General features: G+C 34.6%; 1 pseudogene; it reads right to left on the bottom strand.

Annotated features, from left to right (window-relative positions):
- Positions 1 to 1,228: 1,228 nt before the first annotated feature.
- LOC149546470 (polyadenylate-binding protein 2-like) overlaps positions 1,229 to 18,735 on the bottom strand; it is a 52,927-nt pseudogene continuing 35,420 nt past the window's right edge.

The raw sequence follows: 18,735 nt of genomic DNA, 5'->3' as shown, positions 1-18,735 counted from the left end.
CAAGTTCTACCATCCCACCATGGTATCTTTGGGCACTTACCATAATTACTCTCCCTAGTATTATGGCAAGAAGGTAGACCAGTCACTCAGAGAAAAAGAAAAGGAGCGGCGCAAGGAGCTTGATGGAATGGAATTGGACAAGTTGTTAGCTGCAAGGAAATTCTGGAAGCTTTTTGATTATCCAAAGCACAGGGGAAAGCTTCAGGCTCTAATAGAGGTATGTGGATGGAAGAAAGTGATTGATAAATATGACAGATTTATCTCATATCCCTCTAAAGAAATTTGCTCAGATGTGCTTTGTAGATGTGGCTTTTTTGCTTGAATTTCTCAACATTTTCGTTATGGGTTTCAATAGACATGAAAATGGTATTGACATCAGTAGCACCCTTTTGCTAGTTTACAATGGATGGGATGATACCTCTGCTATGGTAAGTTCTAGCCATCCTATTTTCTATGAACGCAGTAAGAATCCTGTGCTCTTCGCCTTTTTAATGGATGTGATGAAACTTGAGAAGCAACTACCAATGGTGGTTCTTGAGAAAGCAATGGAAGTAACACAAAAGAAGACCATATTGGAGGACTTTCTCTACCATTGATGTTTTCATATTTCCCCTATGAAGTCCCAAACTCCATGGCCTAGTAATAGCACTCTCAATTTGGTTGGATGCAAACACCTCTTGGATTGCTTAAGGATTACGCTTGTCTCTAGAGATTCATGGTTTTCTTATAACAAGAACTTAGTAAGGCTGGCTTCATCCATTTCTGACTCATCTGGTTCCAAACTAAAGGACGACGTTTAAGGAGGGTGTCTGTGTTTAGTTTTCTATGTTTCTATAGCAAGAGGCTATTGTTAAGAAATGTTTTTCTTTTTATTTGGATTTTTCACATTAGAGAAAGGTTTACTATTTTTATTGCATATTTTCTATACAAAATAGAATTCTAATAGACTTGCATGTCAATTTTTTTGATGAATAGTCCTTTTCAATTAATAAAATTTACTAAGATTACAATTCACAAAAAGGGGCCGGGGTATACAAGATCACCCTGTGAATGAGTTCAAACGACCAAAGCTGGAATAAACAACATGGCCTCAACTAGAAACTATAAACTATTTAGAAAAAGAAAAACATTTTTAAGCTGCCAATGCAGTACCAACAGAGGGAGGAGGATCATCTTTATCAAGAAATCCCCACGCATCGGTGGGATTGTGAGGTGGACTGGGAACATTCTAGCTGTCAGTAGCATCAGCAGGGTCTGGGGTAGTCATAGTCTCTGCATCCTTCTTGTCTGGCCGCTGAGGAGAAATTTCCAAGGCCAGCCGAGGAAACTTGCCAGAGTGCACCCATCCAAGGGGAGGAGCCAGAGACTGGCCAGAAGCCTACCTAGGGGGGGAGCCGAGGACCAACCAGAACCACCATGTGGTGGGGAAGTGGAGTGGTACCTCCAACTATCATGACTACCACTAGGAGAGTCGTGGTGGGGACCCTGGAAGCACGGCGTGTGTGAATGGCGGCCAGAGGACTGGCGTCGAGAATGACAACTGCGAGACAAGGAGGCATCGACCGAGGCATCCGGAGGCACTCTGGCAATGGTGCAAGGAGCATTGCCCCAATAATTTAACAATTCCTATAAGTGTGCAACCTCTAGGGAAACTTTATTAGCTTGCACCTATATCTTCATAATGACATTGTTACAAATTCATGCCTTAGTGTACATAGCAATGTTAACATCCAAAAAACTGTGAGTGAATAAAACTGCATTCCTATCTTTCCATAGAGAAAACAAAATTTCCATCCTGAAAGTATGCCAAATCTGGGAGAACTTCTAAGGAAATCTGGGGGAATCACCTAGCAGGATCATGTGCCATGAAAAAGGTTTGGGCCTAAAAGGCTTGAAAAAATCATGAATCTAGTGCCAATAATTCTGAGCACTGTTGCAAAAACAAAAAATATGCAAAAAGGACTCAGGTTGGCCATAGAAGGGGCATCTAGGATCAAGAACCCCAATGTGCTTGAGCCGAGGCCCCAGGGGAAGACCTTGGAAGGCAAGGCACCAAGAAAAGTGTGCAATCTTAGGTTCTATAATGGCACTCCAAATGGTGTCGAACTGTTTTCTCCATTGAGAAAGCGAAGAGTGCAAATGCCACCATTGATTAAGTGTGTCCACCATCGAAAGGTGGGGCAAAAGCCATATGTATCCCATATTGGGCTTATAATTGGTAAATGGAGTGGTAGGAAACCACTTCTAATCATACCACCAAGGATGAATAGACTGAATCCCCACTTTATCAAGTAAGTGCACAGGGATGGAAGACAACAGAAGGTCATAAGTCTGGCGATCGACATGAACAAGGCACTATTGAACTTGCATATCCTCCCATGACCTGAAATTCATGGTGACTCTTGAAAAAATGTCCTTGGTAGTGCAGATGCCACGTTTAAAGAAACGCAGAGCACTGGCACCTTGAGTCTTGGCAAGAGGAGTACCCTAGAAGGCAAACAGGGGAGACCACCAAATGTTATGTTGATTTAAGGATAGCCCATTGCAAAACTCATCACTAGCCCAATGAAGCCAAGGTTTGATAGCTTCCCAGGCTTTCCAGATGCTCTTAATAACAAAAGAGCCCTGTATGACCACTGGTTCACGCATAGTGAGAAGGGTCTGAAAACCAATCCGCTTCCACGTCAGTCTATTAGTAGGGAAGCCTAAAGAGATGCATTGCCTATCAAGAATTTTCTAGGCTTCATCACCAAAAATAGCTCTGATAATCCATTTAGCATAGAGGGGCAAGGCCCTGCTTCTAAGTTGAAAGCAGGCCGAGACCCCCAGATTCCCTTGGGAGACAACAAAAATTCCAAGCAACTCTGTGAAAACCATGATGGTTAGAACCAGAGGCCCAAAGAAAATCTCTAAGAAAACATTCTAATTTGAGATAGGAAGATTTAGAGAGATCCCAACAAGAAGAATAATATACATGGGTGGTAGCCAAAATCTTAGAACAAATCTAGAATTTACCAGCAAGAGAAAGCGGCTTAGTGATCCAATAATCAAGCTTTTTGTTAATCTTTGTAAGCATAGCATTCCAAAGTTCCAAAAGGGAAGCCTGGAAAGCAAAGGGAATGCCAAGAAAGTGAAAGATTTCTCAATGAGTAACCCATTTCCATTGGAATTTTCTGAACCAAGGTGGAGCTGGCAAAAAAGACTATCGGTAGCAGAGCATTTTATGCCATTGAATGGCAGAGCCAGATGCTTGACAAAAAGTGTCCAGACACATTAAAGCATTTTTGATGTTTTCTTCATCTTCAAGAAGAGTAAGAAAAGAATCATCAGAAAAATTCCCATTGATTAACTGGGAGGAAGAATCAAGCAAGGAAATGCCATGGACCAGTATTGAAGACACAGAGTGAGCAAGTAAATAACCAAAACCTTCAACAACAAGGACATAAAGTGTTGGAGCTAGTGGACAACCTTGTCTGATGGAAAGAAAAAAGTCCAAAAGCTTTAGATTGTGAATTATTGATGGTGATGCAAGCATTAGCATCACCAAAGAGCATCTCAAGGGACTGAAGAAAATTGGGACCAAAACCCAGAGCCTGAAGCATAGCCAAAATGAAAGGCCATTCAATGCGATCATAGGCTTTAGCAAAATCTATCTTGAAAAAGATAGCCTACTGCTTGGACTTACGAGCCCATTCCTTACCTTCCCAGACAGTAATGATGTTGTCAAGAATATACCTAGATTTGATCACTAGCTTTAGGTATGAATTTAATATTGCCTTTATTTATGATTGCTCCTAAGCTTTTAGAATGGTATGCTTCAAGATAGACTTTGTGCAGATCAGGACCAATTTTCTCCCAAAGATGTTTGTAAAATTCATAGGGAAATCCATCACACCCAGGGGATTTGTCATCTGCCATGGAGTAAACTGCCTCTTTAAGGTCTTAGAAGGAAAGAAGTTGCTCACAGAAAGTGCATTTCTCAATTGTGAGGCGGTTTGGAGTAATAGTAATACGCTTTCTGAGAGCCTCCTCCTGAGCAATCGAATGGCCTTGCGAAGCAAATATGTTCTCATAGTGAAGAATAAAAGCTTGCAAGATGTTAGGTAGACTAGAAAGAACACCAGTTCCCTATTATATCTTTTTAATCCCAACATTGGTATGACAGGCTCGGAGAGCCTGGAAGAACTCCTTCGAGGCTTTGTCGCCAACCTCCAACCAGTGGAGACGGGCTTTGATTTGAGCTCCTCAGGCAACATAGTTATCAGCAATTTGCTTTTCATGGTGAAGCTTGGCAAGCTGAATTTGAAGATCCACATCAAAGGGGTTGAAGGTGAGAGCTTCAGAGGCTTTTTTGAGGGCAAGGGTGTTGGCTTCATAAGACCATTTTCTAAAAATTGCCAGCTAACACCCCTAGATGCACAAAACTTGAGCCATTCTGGTAATGGCATCATTCCACCATTGAATCCAACCTCGATGGGAATGTGGACGTGGTTCTAAGTTTCAGACATGTTGTATGTGGGAAATGGTGGAAGCATGCAACAACACAGACATGTTGAGGTAGAATTGAGACTTGGCCACTTTGGGGACAGTTGTTTGCCAAAAAATTCCAAAATAGATGGGATAGTGGTCTGAAAACATCACATCTATCAAGGGAATGACAGGTAGATCACAATCTTTAGAAAAGGAAAAAAAATATTGTGCCAAGATCATAGCACGATCAAGACATTTCAATATGCAGTCATGACCGGCTCAAAAATTGGACCAAGTGATCTAGGCCCCACTATCATGACGGCAGCTAGTATTGGGATCAAAAAGGCCCAATTTATGACGCATGTAAAACCAGGCTTCTCTTTCCCTAGCTTTCCAATGGAAAAGCAGAATGCCATCTTTGTCAGAGGCCACTTCAACCATATTGAAGTCCCCACATAGGACCCAAGTAGTTGGCGGCAAGTTGTCAGCAAGCAAAACCCACATTTGTGCCCTTTCCATAGCATCATTGGAAGCATAAACATTAATGACTCCAAAAGAATGATTGTTAATGGAAAGAAAAAGCCAAATAATATGGTGGGTGGGGTCAGAACCGTGCGAGATAATAGAAGAATGAAGGCGAGGTGACAGAAGAGTAACTACACCACCTCGTCTAGCTCCATGCTGAGAAGAAAACATGACGCTATCCTGCCAAATGACATGGCATGCAATAGAAAGCATGAAACCAGAAATATTAACTTCTTGCAAGCAAAGAAAATCTAAATTTCTAAGTCTATGATGGGTATCCCGGACATAGTAGTTTCTGGGGAGGTCTGTAAGACCTCAAACATTCCAAGAGAGGAAGTTCATGAGAACTCTTCCATACCATCCTCATCCTCCAGAGAGGAGTAACTATTCTGCAAAAAGGTAGAAACTAGGTGGATTGCATGTCAATTTTACTTATCACGTCTTCTTTTTATATTGGGTTGTGGATGATTCTCCTTTTATTATTCTTTAGAGTCGGCCAAATTAGGGATATAACTATTGAAAATTAAATTGTATGCAATAATTTAATAACATTGATTATCTTAAATAATGTGTTTTAAGTGTAATCTATTATTAAATTATTTAAGTGTTTCTTCTCAATGTAATATTTGTTTATATTCAACATCTTGATTTAGAATTTTTTTAAAGATTTGTGTTAAGTTAAAAGAGAGTAATAAATTTGGTATAAATAATTCAAATTGAATACAAAATTGTTCATTAATATATCTATATTTTCTTCTCTATAGAGATACTATTAAATAACAATTATAGAAAAAAACATTAATTTATATTTTATAATAAATTAAAAATAATCAAAATCAAAATAGTTGCGTAAATATTAGATGCATTATTGGAATATATTTTATCTTTATGATTAATTATTTTTCTAAGATAATTTGTTTTTCGCAATAAATTCAAAAATACAAAGACCTCCCAAAGAGCATTCCCCAAGATATCAAGAGCAGTCTTCATAAACTGTTAAGTATTATATTATGTTTCATGTATCGTAACACATTTAAAAATTTTATTTCCTTAATAGAAGCCATGAGAAAATTCTCTTTAGTATGGTTTTTAAGACCTCTCAAATTACATTAAGTCATTTCCTACAATAAAAAGACTAAGTAAAATTTAAGTCTAAATACAACTATGTCCTAAAGTGAAGACCTTACACCAACCAACCTAGAGGTCCGTATTTTGTCTTTTTTACTATTATTTGTAAATCTTTCGAATGTTGTATTGTTACTATAATCTAATTATAAATCATCTCCCATCTCGTTTTCATCTTTACCATAAAACTAATCCTTTTTATTACAATTCACAAGATCTAGTTTTTTCTAGACTTTTCTTTCATCAATAATGCTCCTATAAAGCTCACTATAAGAAGGGATAGACAAATTATGCATAGTAGGAGAAGATCGTGAAACTTAGAGGAGAGTTTTTAGGTCTTCAGGTCTTTCCAAGAGATAAGGGAGGGGGAAGACAAAGGGGCAAATAATATATTTTTCTTCTAAAATAGAGCCAAACTTAGGGGCTGATCTATGTGCCATGGAAAACAAAGATAGGAAACCTTCCCAAAGAGCCAAAATATGCTTTTAAAGATAAATATGGACAATAGCCATGTTTGATTCATCTTTGTGCATAAAGGAGACAATAACTTTAATAGGGAGCCTCTCTAAAAATGGAACACCACCACTGAGAAGTTGAACCTTAGGAATGGAAGCGAGGGTAGCATTTTCTATAAAGTCAGAGATAGTAGAGACAAACAAAGAGTTCATAAACCAAACACAAGTGTTGAGGAGAAGGCTTCGTTCCTAGGAATTAGATAGAACAAATTCTCACTTTTATAATACATGGCTTCAAGACATGCCTTATTTGTTGATTCTAATGTATTATAGGTTGGGAATATAGTGTTGACCACAACACTAATACAAATCCAAGTAAAAAGGAGTCAAAAAATGTTCTAGACAATCCTATCCACCAAAATAGGAGAGACTAAATAGTTTGATATGCCTCTAAAAACCTTGATATTCCAAATTCTAATAGAAGGCCTAGAAGGTAGATCCATGTAGGTTTCAAGACTTCTAAATCAAAAAGACACTTGAAACCAAGGTTTCACTTGTATATAGAAATAATATTCATGTTTCTAGTGTCATCCAACTAGGGACCATTAGTAAGCACAAAAGGTGGTCCTCTCTATTTAGGAAAAAAATTTAGAACATTTCATATTATCAAAACATTAATTTTAACACTATGCTTTATGACCCTAGTAGTTTAAGTCAATACATTTTTTTATTTAGTAAATTTTATATAGGAAAATATTTTTTCCACCATGGATAGTTCTAGAGCAACACCTATGTTGACCAAAAGTTCACTTGGGATCCACACCTTATAAAAATTTAAACAAGTTGTACGGAAGCTTCACTTATGAATAAGTGAAGTAGAGTAACAAAGTATGTTATGCACAAATTGATGATTCAAATAAGAGAGATTAATAGAACTATCATCATCTCCATGTAGAGTCAAGAAGGGGTTATCCCTAGAAGAGTTCACAACCAATTGAGAGCCATAATCCTCAAATACAAGGGAGAGTGAAACAACATCAAGAGGAAAAAGCACAAGAGAAACTTGGGGGTCAAGAGCAACCATCATAGGGTGATCTAGAAAATAATTTAGAAGAGAGACCCATGACACATGTTCTGGGTTCTTGAGGTGAGGATCCATGAAGAAGCATGAAATACAACATAAGGAGTAGGAGGAGAATCAATTTTCCTTCTCACTAAAGGCATGCGTTATTTATGGCTCCTCCTATAGGAAAAAAATATTAACCAAAAAAATAAATATGATTTTGAATATTAATGCCTTTGTTTACATTTTATTTTCTTTAGAATAGGAAATAACTTAAAATGTTCTTTTTAATAGTAAATTTCTAAGAAGGTTTGGAAATATCTAGGAAAAAAAAACTGTATTTGTAATCACCATTTAGTAATTGTCTCATGAATTTTGTTATGGAGTGGCCCCTCTTAGTTAGTGATTTATCATTTTTATCATTTTTACCTACAACTCCTACTATTTTTCTCCAGAATCAATGGTGAGAGGGGAATAAGCCAAAAATTAGAAAATAATTTACAAATTTTAACACTTCCTTACTGATGTTAGAGAGATTGATATGATAAATTACCAAAATGGATCTTCCTTAGACGAGATAATCATCACAATATTAGATTATATTTAAAACTTATCCAAACATGACCCAAATTATCCATGAATGTTAGTAGTCAATCTAATTTATTTAAAATTATATTTCTTTATTTATTCAAAATAAATATATATTGACATGTGTGGGAAAAATGATTCTTTAAATAATCCTTCTTTAGAATCCTCCTCAAATTTAGTGGAGTGATACATGATTTTGATAGAGGTAATAGACACAATAGATATGTGTAATTGAGGTGAGTATAAAGATACAAAGTCTATTCTCAAATATGAAAGACAAAATATAAGGAAATGAAAAGGTTGAAATAAGTTTATGAACTTGGCACTAGTGGAGTTCTAAGAGTAATAAAAAATATCCTCTTAGATATCTTAGGGTCCAAGTAGTTCCCAACAATATATGTCTACCTTATTAATGAGTGCACTCAAGTAAACTTGGATAATGAGTAAATATGTAAATTACCATTTATTCCAATGCAACCCTTCAGTGTAACATAGTTATATGAATGTTGAGGTAGAAAATTACATGGATCTCAAAATAAATTTTATGTTAGGTGTCCATTTACAAGTACATTATAATGTCTCATTATATGCAATAAGACAAAATGAGAAAACCTACTACGAGAGAGGTCCTCTGCAAAAGATAGAACATGAAGGTTTAAGAAGGCTTCAAACATACATCTTTAAATCATCAACATTTGCATCACTAGATCATATTGATATTTAGAGTAATGTGGATGACTAATATGATATTATACCTAAAATTTTTGATTTGTAATGATGATGTTCTATATGTGCATCAATCTTAATGTGATGTATCAACTTCTGGCAGACATAAGTTTTGACTCGGATATGGGTTTTACATGAAATTTTATAGGCAATCACATGAAGAGTTATTTGGATTTCTGATAGAGCTCAACTTGATAGGTGGCTGTTTTGAGATTTTTCTGGGAGCCTAAAATTTCATCTTGACCTCCAAAATTAAGGTTTTGTGTTTTTTTCTAGTTTTTTAGAAAGTTATTTATTTTAATAAATCTAAAATCATACTCTTGATTTCGTAGATTAGTTGGAAATTCATCTTTCCTTACTTGGGGGTTTTTCTTTAGAAAAATTGGGATTCATAGGATGGATTTTGAAAATTACTAGAAATAAAAAAATTCTATTTTCTCTAAAAAAATTCCAAATATGGTAATTTTCAGAATTGTAATAAGTAGGCATTTTCTTTCATTGTAAGGTAGAATTGAGTTGGAGAAGTTAAATGAAGAATCTAGTGTTTTGAAATTTTTTTTTGTGTTATTAATTTCTAAGTATTATTTTGAAAGGGGTTTGGGCTACATCATTTGGTATTAGAGTGGGAAGATGGCTTGGAGAGGAAGAGGAAGAGGAAGAGGAGGTTTCACTCTAATGCAAAAATATATGTTGGATATGCAGAGGCACATTGAATGGTTGAATGAGAGAATGGATAATCAAGGAATACTAGTAGCACAAGGAGAGGACAAATTAAATGAAGAGGGAAATTGAAGAGGTGTTAATCAAAATGAAGAAAATGGAGAAGAACCGTTGGAAGAGTTGAGCTATGAAGATAGAGTGCTTTGGGCTTTAGAAGTGAAAAATGAAGGGATCAAGATCGAAGTCTCAGACTATGCTAGTAGTCTTAAGCCGGAAGAATTGATAGACTGGCTAAATAAGATGGTAAATTTTTTTAATGGAAGCCTATGGTAGAGGGAAAGTAGATGAAGTTTAGCTACACAAAATTAAAGGTACATGCAATGATATGGTGGGAACACCTCCAGAAGGAATGAACTAGAAAACAAAAGGAAAAGATCAAAACATGGAGGAAGATGGAGAAGAACCTTCATGAAAAGCTCTTACCATTAGACTACTCACAAACCATGTTTTATAAGTTCCAAAATTTTATGCAAAATTTCTCTTCTATACAAGAGTACAAAAATGAATTTTATAATTTATCCATGACAAGAGCATTAAGAAGATGATGAGTAGATGTCTTCTAGATATATGAATGGCCTTAAATTCTCTATCCAAGATGAACTAAGCATGCATTGTATTAACAATATGGAGGAAGCATACCAATTATCTCTAAAGGCTAAAGAAAAGCATAATCGATAGTACAATCAAAGGAATAGAGGAGGAAGAAGGGATTCCTCAACACCGTTTTGTGGAGGTTCTAACTACCACCAAGGAGAATCCTCCCAAGGCATTGAAAGCAATATAGACTCTAGACAAGATCCCACAAAACAAGAAATAGGAAGGGGATTTCAGTGAGTACAAGGTTATGGTAGCAAAAGAGGATGGGAAACCCAATGGAGGCCCTTTACCCATTTCAAATGTGGAGAAGAAGGACATAGAGCCTTTGAATTCTCAAATTATAACTTATTAGAAACAAATAAATGAAGATAGCTTAGAGTGAACCTGGCTCAACAAGAAGAGGAGGAGCAAGAAGTCTCACACATGTGGGAGAAACCCTCATGATGAGGAGGTCAATGATTATCCTAGAAAAGGATGAAGTTCTTGCAAAGAACTCCAATGATTTTTGGCTCTAGACCAACATTTTCAGAACTAGATGCACTTTTGGTGGAAAGGTATGTCAAGTTATTATTGATGGTGGTAGTTGTGAGAATATTGTATCTAGAGAAATGGTATAGAAATTAAATTTATAATCTCAAAAGCACCTTGACCCTTATCATATTGCATTGTTCAAGAAAGGAAATGAAGTAACAATTGATAAAAGATGCTTAGTCAGATTTACCATAGGAAATTTTTACAAGGATGAGATATGGCATGATGTTATCCCTATGGATGCTTGTCATATGTTGTTGGGAAGACCATGGCAGCATGATAGAAAGCTCATTCATGATGGAGAGAAAAATACTTACACATTTTGGAAGGATAGCTCTAAAGTGGTTTTGTTGCCTATTAAGGATGAAAAGAAGAATGAAACCATGTTATTTGCAATAGAAGTTGCCAAAGAAATGAAAGTAATAGGTTGTTTTTATGCACTAGTACTAAAAAGAGGAGAAGAATAAGAAAAACTTGTGCGACCCAAGGAAATGAAGGTGCTAGAGGAGTTTGTTGATGTTGCTTCTGAGGAACTACCTGATGGTCTCCCACCCAAAAGAGATATTTAGCATCATCTTGATCTTGTTCTAGGATTAACTTTTTCGAATCAAGAATCCTATCGATTGAATCCAACAAAACATGTAGAGTTGAATAAACAAGTGATAGAAATGATGCAAAAGGGTCTAGTTAGGGAAAGCATGAGTCCATGTGTGGTACCCACATTGTTGACTCCAAAGAAGGATGGTACATGGAAGATGTTCACTAATAGCAGAGCAATCAATAAGATTACCATTAAGTACTAGTTTCCTATTCCTTGGATAGAGGACGTGATAGATGAATTAGTGGGGGCTAAGTACTTCAAGAATCCTAGAATGGCCTAGTCCTTTGAGTATAATAGCAGTATAAAGTTTTCATGGATTGGCATCTTTCGACATAAAGTTTATCTATATTTTAGTAGTATTGTACCACCCAACAAACTGTACTAGAGGAAGGGAGTTCACATCGACACCAGATGCTAAAGAGAGTTTTAAATTCTTGAAAAAAAAGGTAATTGAAGCTCCTATATTGACACTTCCAAGTTTTGACAAAGTTTTCAATGTAGAGTGTGATGCTTCACATGTTGGGATAGGTTTTGTTCTTAGCCAAGTAGGTAAGCTCATGGCCTTCTTTGGCAAGAAATTGAATGAAGCAAGAAAAAATTATTCTACCTATGATCTAGATTTTTATGCAATTATTGAAGCATTAAGATATTGGAGGCACTATCTAGTCCCGCATGAGTTTGTGTTGTTTACTTATCATATTGCTCTAAAATATCTAAAAACACAAAATAAGTTGAAATAGTCAACATGTCAAGTGGGTATCTTTCTTACAGGGATACACTTTTTCCTTGAAGCATAAATCTGGAAAAAAACAAATGGTTGCTAATGACTTGAGGAGGTATGCTACACTATTGATCACAATGGAAACTGAGGTCACTGGTTTTGATGCTATTAAGAACATGTATCAAATTGATAATGATTTTTATTAAATTGTAGAACAACTAAAGGGTTCTTCTTCTAGTAAGTTGGATCATGTGAAAGGTGACTAGTTTATGCAGGATGGTTACCTCTTTAGGGGTAAACAACTATGTATACCAGGTGGATCCATGCAGGAAAACATTATTAGGGAATTTCACAGTGGTGGACTAGCTAGACACTTTGTAAAGGAAAAAAAATAACACTTTGTTCAAGATAAGTATTATTGGCCCAAGATAAAGAGGGACATCACTAAATATGTGGCAAGGTGCAAAATCTATCAATTGGCTAAAGGACATTCACAGAATATAGTGTTATACATGCCTTTACCAGTACCCACCAAACCATGGACTAATGTTAGTATGGATTTTGTATTGGGTCTCCCACACACTCAGTAGGTAATCATTCTAATTTTGTGGTTTTTGATTGATTTTAGAAAATTGTCCACTTTATCGCTTGTAAAAAAACCAACAATGCAACTAGTGTACCAAAACATTTCTTCTTAGAAGTTGTTCATTTACATGGCCTTCTAAAGACCATTACCTCTAATAGAGAAACTAAGTTTTTGAGCCATTTTTGGAGGACTCTCTAGAGGAAATTAGGAACACAGTTATAGTTTAGTAGTGCTTATCATCTTTAAATGGATGGACAAATAGAGATAGTCAATCAAAGTTTGGGAAATCCGTTACGCTGCATTATGGGGGAGAAGCCTAAGTAGTAGGACTTAGCATTACCCAAGGTAGAATTTTCCTATAATAGTTTTGTTAATAGATCCACTAGAAAATCTCCATTTCAAATTGTCTATGGTTGAAACCCTCAAGGTGTTCTAGATCTTGTGTCACTTCTCTTGGGAGACAAAATTAGCGGTGGTGGAGTTGCTTTTGTTGAACACATTCACCTGCTCCAACAAGATGTCAGACAAAAGTTGAAGGATAGTAATTTTAAGTACAATATTTTTACAGATGCTACTTGAAAACAATAAATATTTGATTTTGGTGACTTGGTGATGGTTTACTTCAGGTTTTGATGGTTTCCTATAGGAACCTATCATAAATTGAAGTATAGAAAGATTGGGCCTTGCAAAATAATAAAAAAGATTAATGATAATGCTTATGAGGTTAGCTTACCAGAAAATCTTGACATTTCCCCTATTTTAATGTTTTTGATTTATGTACATTCCATTAAGATTTTCCCAATATTTATGAGGGCCAAGGAGTAGATTGGTAACACCAGCTACCCAATAAGAAGAAGGAAAAGATTGACAAAATTCCTAACAAGAAGACTACCTCCAAAAGGCATGGTCATCATAACAGATATCTCATATAGTGGGATAGGTTACATGAAACAAAGAGTACATGGTTATCTAAGTGGGTATTAATGTAGTTGGATCCAATAAAATTGTAGCAATTCGTAGATAGTCACTTTCAAGAAGGGGAGAATGATGTATCAACTTTTGGGAGTCATAACTTTTGACTCGGATATCAGTTTTGGCTGAAATTTTATAGGAAGTCACATGAGGAGGAGTTATTTGGATTTCCAATTGAGCTTGGCTTGATAGGTTGCCATTTTTGACATTTTTCTATGAGCCTAAAATTTCATCTTGACCTCTAAAATTAAGTTTTTGTGTTTTTTTTCCAATTTTTTGGAAAGTTGTTTTTTTAATAAATCTGAAATCATACTCTTAATTTCCTAGATTAGTTAGCAATTCATCTTGCTTTAGTTGGGTGATTTTCTTGGGAAAAAACAAGATTTATAGGATGGATTTTGGAAATTATGAAAAATGGAAAATTCTATGTTTATCCAAAAATCTACCAAATATGGTAATTTTCAGAATTGTAGTAAGTAGGCATTTTATTTCATTGTAAGGTAGAATAGAGTTGGAGAAGTTTAATGAAGAATCTAGTGTTTTGAAATTTTTTGTAGTGGTATTATTTTTTGAGTATTATTTTGAAAGGGGTTTAGGCTACATCATAATGAGTGCTCCAAATAGTACTGCTTAAATTACGATTAGAGTGAAAAAATCACAATAGTATTGTTAACTATATGTAGTAAAGGTTAAGTACTGGGGTGTGGGGGAGGGTGAATTAGTACTTAAGAAATATTTTTATTTTTATCTATGTTTTAATTGATAGTTAATTCCAACATTAATCCGATAACTAATAGATATAACCATATCCATAATCGTTAACCATAAAATATTTTAATGCATAAAAAAAAATAAAAAAACATGAAATAAGGAAATACAAACATAACACAAGGATTTGGTATCATAGAAAAATCATGGTTATAGGGAAAAACTAGGGTGGAGATGGCACCCACAACTTTTTTACTGTAGGCAAAAAGGCTTTTTTTATCTGGCATAAAATAGTGATTCCTCCTTGGAAACTCACCTTGTGAGTAGTGATTTATACAATATTAATTGTATCAGTACCCTATTAAGACCACTTGGCTAAGATATTTTATCTTTCCCGTCTAGGCATTCAAGTTGTTAGAGTATATGATAAAAGTTGACACACGAACTTAACTAGTCCTATAAAAGACTTTACAAATGTTGTGGAATGTTGATTAAGTATTTGTACAAGATAACCAGACCTATTTAATGTTTCTCCCTCAATCTTATTAAATCCCTTTGCTACTTTGTCTTCTATCTATAATAAACTCTTTTTTTCTCTCTATCTCTCTCCACTTTTTTGTGTGTGTGTTGAGGTGAATCAAATATTATATTAAAACAACTCTTAATATCATTATTAAATCAAAAATGTGTAAATAGTAGATGCAACAACTATAGAAATATTAGAATACACAATAGTACACAATTTGTTAACTAGGGAAACTCTTGATCAGAGGGGAAACCTTGGTAAGGATGATACCCACAAAATTATGTACAAATATATAGGTTCCTTGTAAGAGGCTGAACCCTTATAGGAATCAATTAAATACATTTTGTACATATCAATCCCTATTAGGAGACTATGAATATTTTTTAGGAGATTTTAACATAATTAGGAGTTGTTCTAACCCTATTAGAATTTGTGAAGGAGAAAATGACCCATAATCCAAACAAATTCAAGAAAAGACCATCAAACCATTGTTCAACTTGCCTTAGTCCTATCCTTCTCAGAATAATATAGGTAAATAGCTATCCATAACAACTTATTTGTCAAATACAGTCTCTTTCTTAGATCATTGTGTCTCAACTCCACCAAATACTTCTATGATCAAAATATATTCAATATTTAGTTCACTAGATCCCACATACACTTCACATACTTGCCTTACACATTCTCATTACTTAATCCCTATTCCATGCTCTGCCAATGGGAAAAAATATATTTTTTATTCCAAGTTTTAGAATTTAAGTTATTGACTCAGCCTTTGGGATTTCTAAATTTACAATAATAATATATGTCTATCTTAATCTATTACATTACACCTTAAATTGCAATATTAATTCATTTCACAATTACAAACAAATTGTCAACTCATAATCTTCATAATGCTTCACACAAGTAACCTTTAACTTTTCTCACTTAACCACATCATCTTTAGTTTTTCTTCTACCTTTGGACAACCTTCCCTTGATATATTTTATCTCTATTAGTTGATATAATCTCAACATCAACAACCGCTACACATGAAATCTGCCTTAATGTTGTCTTAAATAAATATTAACTAACTATCTACTGTCTTCACAATTATATATGTTTTCTTAGCCATGATATGTAGACACTCTATAGAACATTTTGTTAGCTACAAATCACCTCAACTTAAATCCTCAAACCGCATGACCTCAATCATTGTCTTTTTCTCTGCCATTCTCACAGAATAACATGTGTGTTGACATCAATAGATAAAAACTATCATGAAGGCAACATACAACCACTATATTATTCATCCAACAATGTTAGGATACTCCCCCATGAGAATATCCATGTTTGGCATTGATGGAAATGTATATGAAAGACATCTAAGTTCAATGAATACCAAATATATATGTTGCATCCTCTCCCATATTCTTGTTGACTATGAATGCCCATTGTGTTGTTAATATATTTTAGGATGGTGTTAGTATCCATCTAGAGGGTTCTAATATCCCCCATCCATTAGCATCTTTTCAAATCCTTTTAAGCCTTTTCAAATCCTTTAAGTATCTCTCTCATGGGAACATTAATCTCCCTCATAGATATTCTTCCCCATCGACATCAATCAATCATGTTTTACACTCTTGCATTGATATTATACAAGAATTATTTTCATGTATTACTCCCCCAATGGACATAAATGAAAAAGACATCATTATGTCAATCCAAATACATAAGATATATAATCAGCTCAAGTGTCCAAAGACACTATTAAATACAAGTTACCAAGAGTCATTCGTGACTCAACGAAAACACAAATACTCCTACATAAAGTAAGCATCAAACATGCAATCTAGTTATAGAATAATACACTCTATTACCATGGGACTAATGCAATCTCTACATCAACTACTCAAAATTAGGCTAGGGCATGACCCTAAGCATACCTCTCAAGTACTCAAATATATCCTTTAGAAAGGGCTTCCTAAATATGTCTATTAGTTTCTCCTTTATACTTATATACTCCAATTTAAAAAAAAATTCTCTACAAATTTCTCTCTTAAAAAGTAATAATTAATAGATATATTATTTTTATTTCAATGTAAAATAGGATTCTTAGACATACTCACTATACTTGTGTAATCATAATGTATGATAATAGGTTGTGTAAACTCAATTCCAATGTCCTCCAACATTTGTGTCGTGTAAATGATATGATTGCAATTATTTTTTGGTACTACATAATTTGCTTCTTGTACTCTTTGTAAAATATAGTCATGTATTTATTGCTTTGTCAAGAAACCAACCTTCCTCCCAAAAAATAATGCCCCACCACTTGTATTTATTTTTTACAATCACACGGCCTTCTCAAACAATATTAGTGTATGAACATAGGGTAAAATAATTTTAACTATCATACAATAATACCAATTGCATTATCTATATTTGGTCTAGTATCTGTTAGATATTACAATCCTTTAATCATATACCTATACTTTTCTTATTCAATGGTAGGTGTTTTATCTTTGCTAGATAGCCTATGACTAGTTACCATAGGTGTTCCAATAGGTTTGCAACTTCCTAAACAAAATATTTTCAACAAATATTTAAAATAATTAGTTTGTGATATGAAAATACAATCATAGTTTCGAATAATCTATAATCCCAAGATATACTTCCTCTCATGAATCATACCCAACTCAAATTATTTCTTCATTTCTACTGCAAATACTTCACTTGCTTCATCATCACCTCTAAAGATTATATCGTCCACAAAACTTTAGCAATTAGTAAGCCATATTTAATTTCCTTCAAATACAAAGTACTATCCAGAATACCTTTAGAGAATCCCAAATTTGTGAAATATTTTTCCAATCTTACATACCATTCTCTAAGTGCTTGTTTCAATCTATACAATGCTTTCTTGAACTTAAAAACCATTTCTCCTTCTTGAGTCAAAGGAAAACCTTTAGAAGCTCAAGATCGAATTCTTCTTTGAGTTCTTGATTAAGAAATGCTAATTGGAAATCCATCTACTGTGCTCTAAATTTATTTTTGGCTACATATGCCAAAATTATTCTAACTACTTCTATTTTAGCAATAGCTGTAACTGTACCCTCATAATTAATGATACCTTCTTTCTATGAATAACTTTTACATACACATGTTTCTTTATTTTTTATAGTGTCACCTTTGTCATTCATCTTATTTCTACAAGTTCTTTTATTTTTTTCAAATTTGTTTAATTTTAGTTGTATGTTTGCTTTAAAAGTTGTGTCAGTCCAAGGGTTAGGTGCAAGCAAGAGTCTTTCTTGGCACATCCCATAGATCACTCCTCTTGGTTCTAACTTTTGGGAAGAGGTATTTCTTTGTAAAAGCATTTCGATGATTTTGTTTCTTGTACCAAGCAAAAATGAATGTTACTTGTAGCTATAAAGGACTTTAAGTCTTGAAATTAGAATTGTAGATTGATATCTCTCAACACTTTACAAATTTCGAGATCGACTATCTTGGTATTTTTCAAATAAGGGTTGTCAGTAGCAATGGTTAATCCAAACTTGTTGGTTCAAGCAAAAAGGTCTTCTCAAAGAACTACTAAGATCATTGTTAGGCATGAGAGTTCCCCAAAAAGTTTAATAAAAGAGGAACACAAGGGTTATCATAGTAAAGAAAGAAACTAGAAAAACAACACCAATGCCTTGGCACGCAGTCTAAGCATGGTCAAGATAAAGAAGAAATAGAATTATGGATGGTGTTAAATTCAAAGATTCTAGAAGATCCTAAAAATTAATCAGATAAATAGGGATATGCATTCCAAAATGGCTATCTATAAAAATTTC

The sequence above is a fragment of the Cupressus sempervirens genome, chromosome 7, assembly GCF_028749045.1.
Source record: "Cupressus sempervirens isolate cs-2001-9-10 chromosome 7, ASM2874904v1, whole genome shotgun sequence".
In the NCBI taxonomy this organism is placed as follows: domain Eukaryota; kingdom Viridiplantae; phylum Streptophyta; class Pinopsida; order Cupressales; family Cupressaceae; genus Cupressus; species Cupressus sempervirens.
This window is presented reverse-complemented; position numbering and strand designations above follow the sequence as displayed.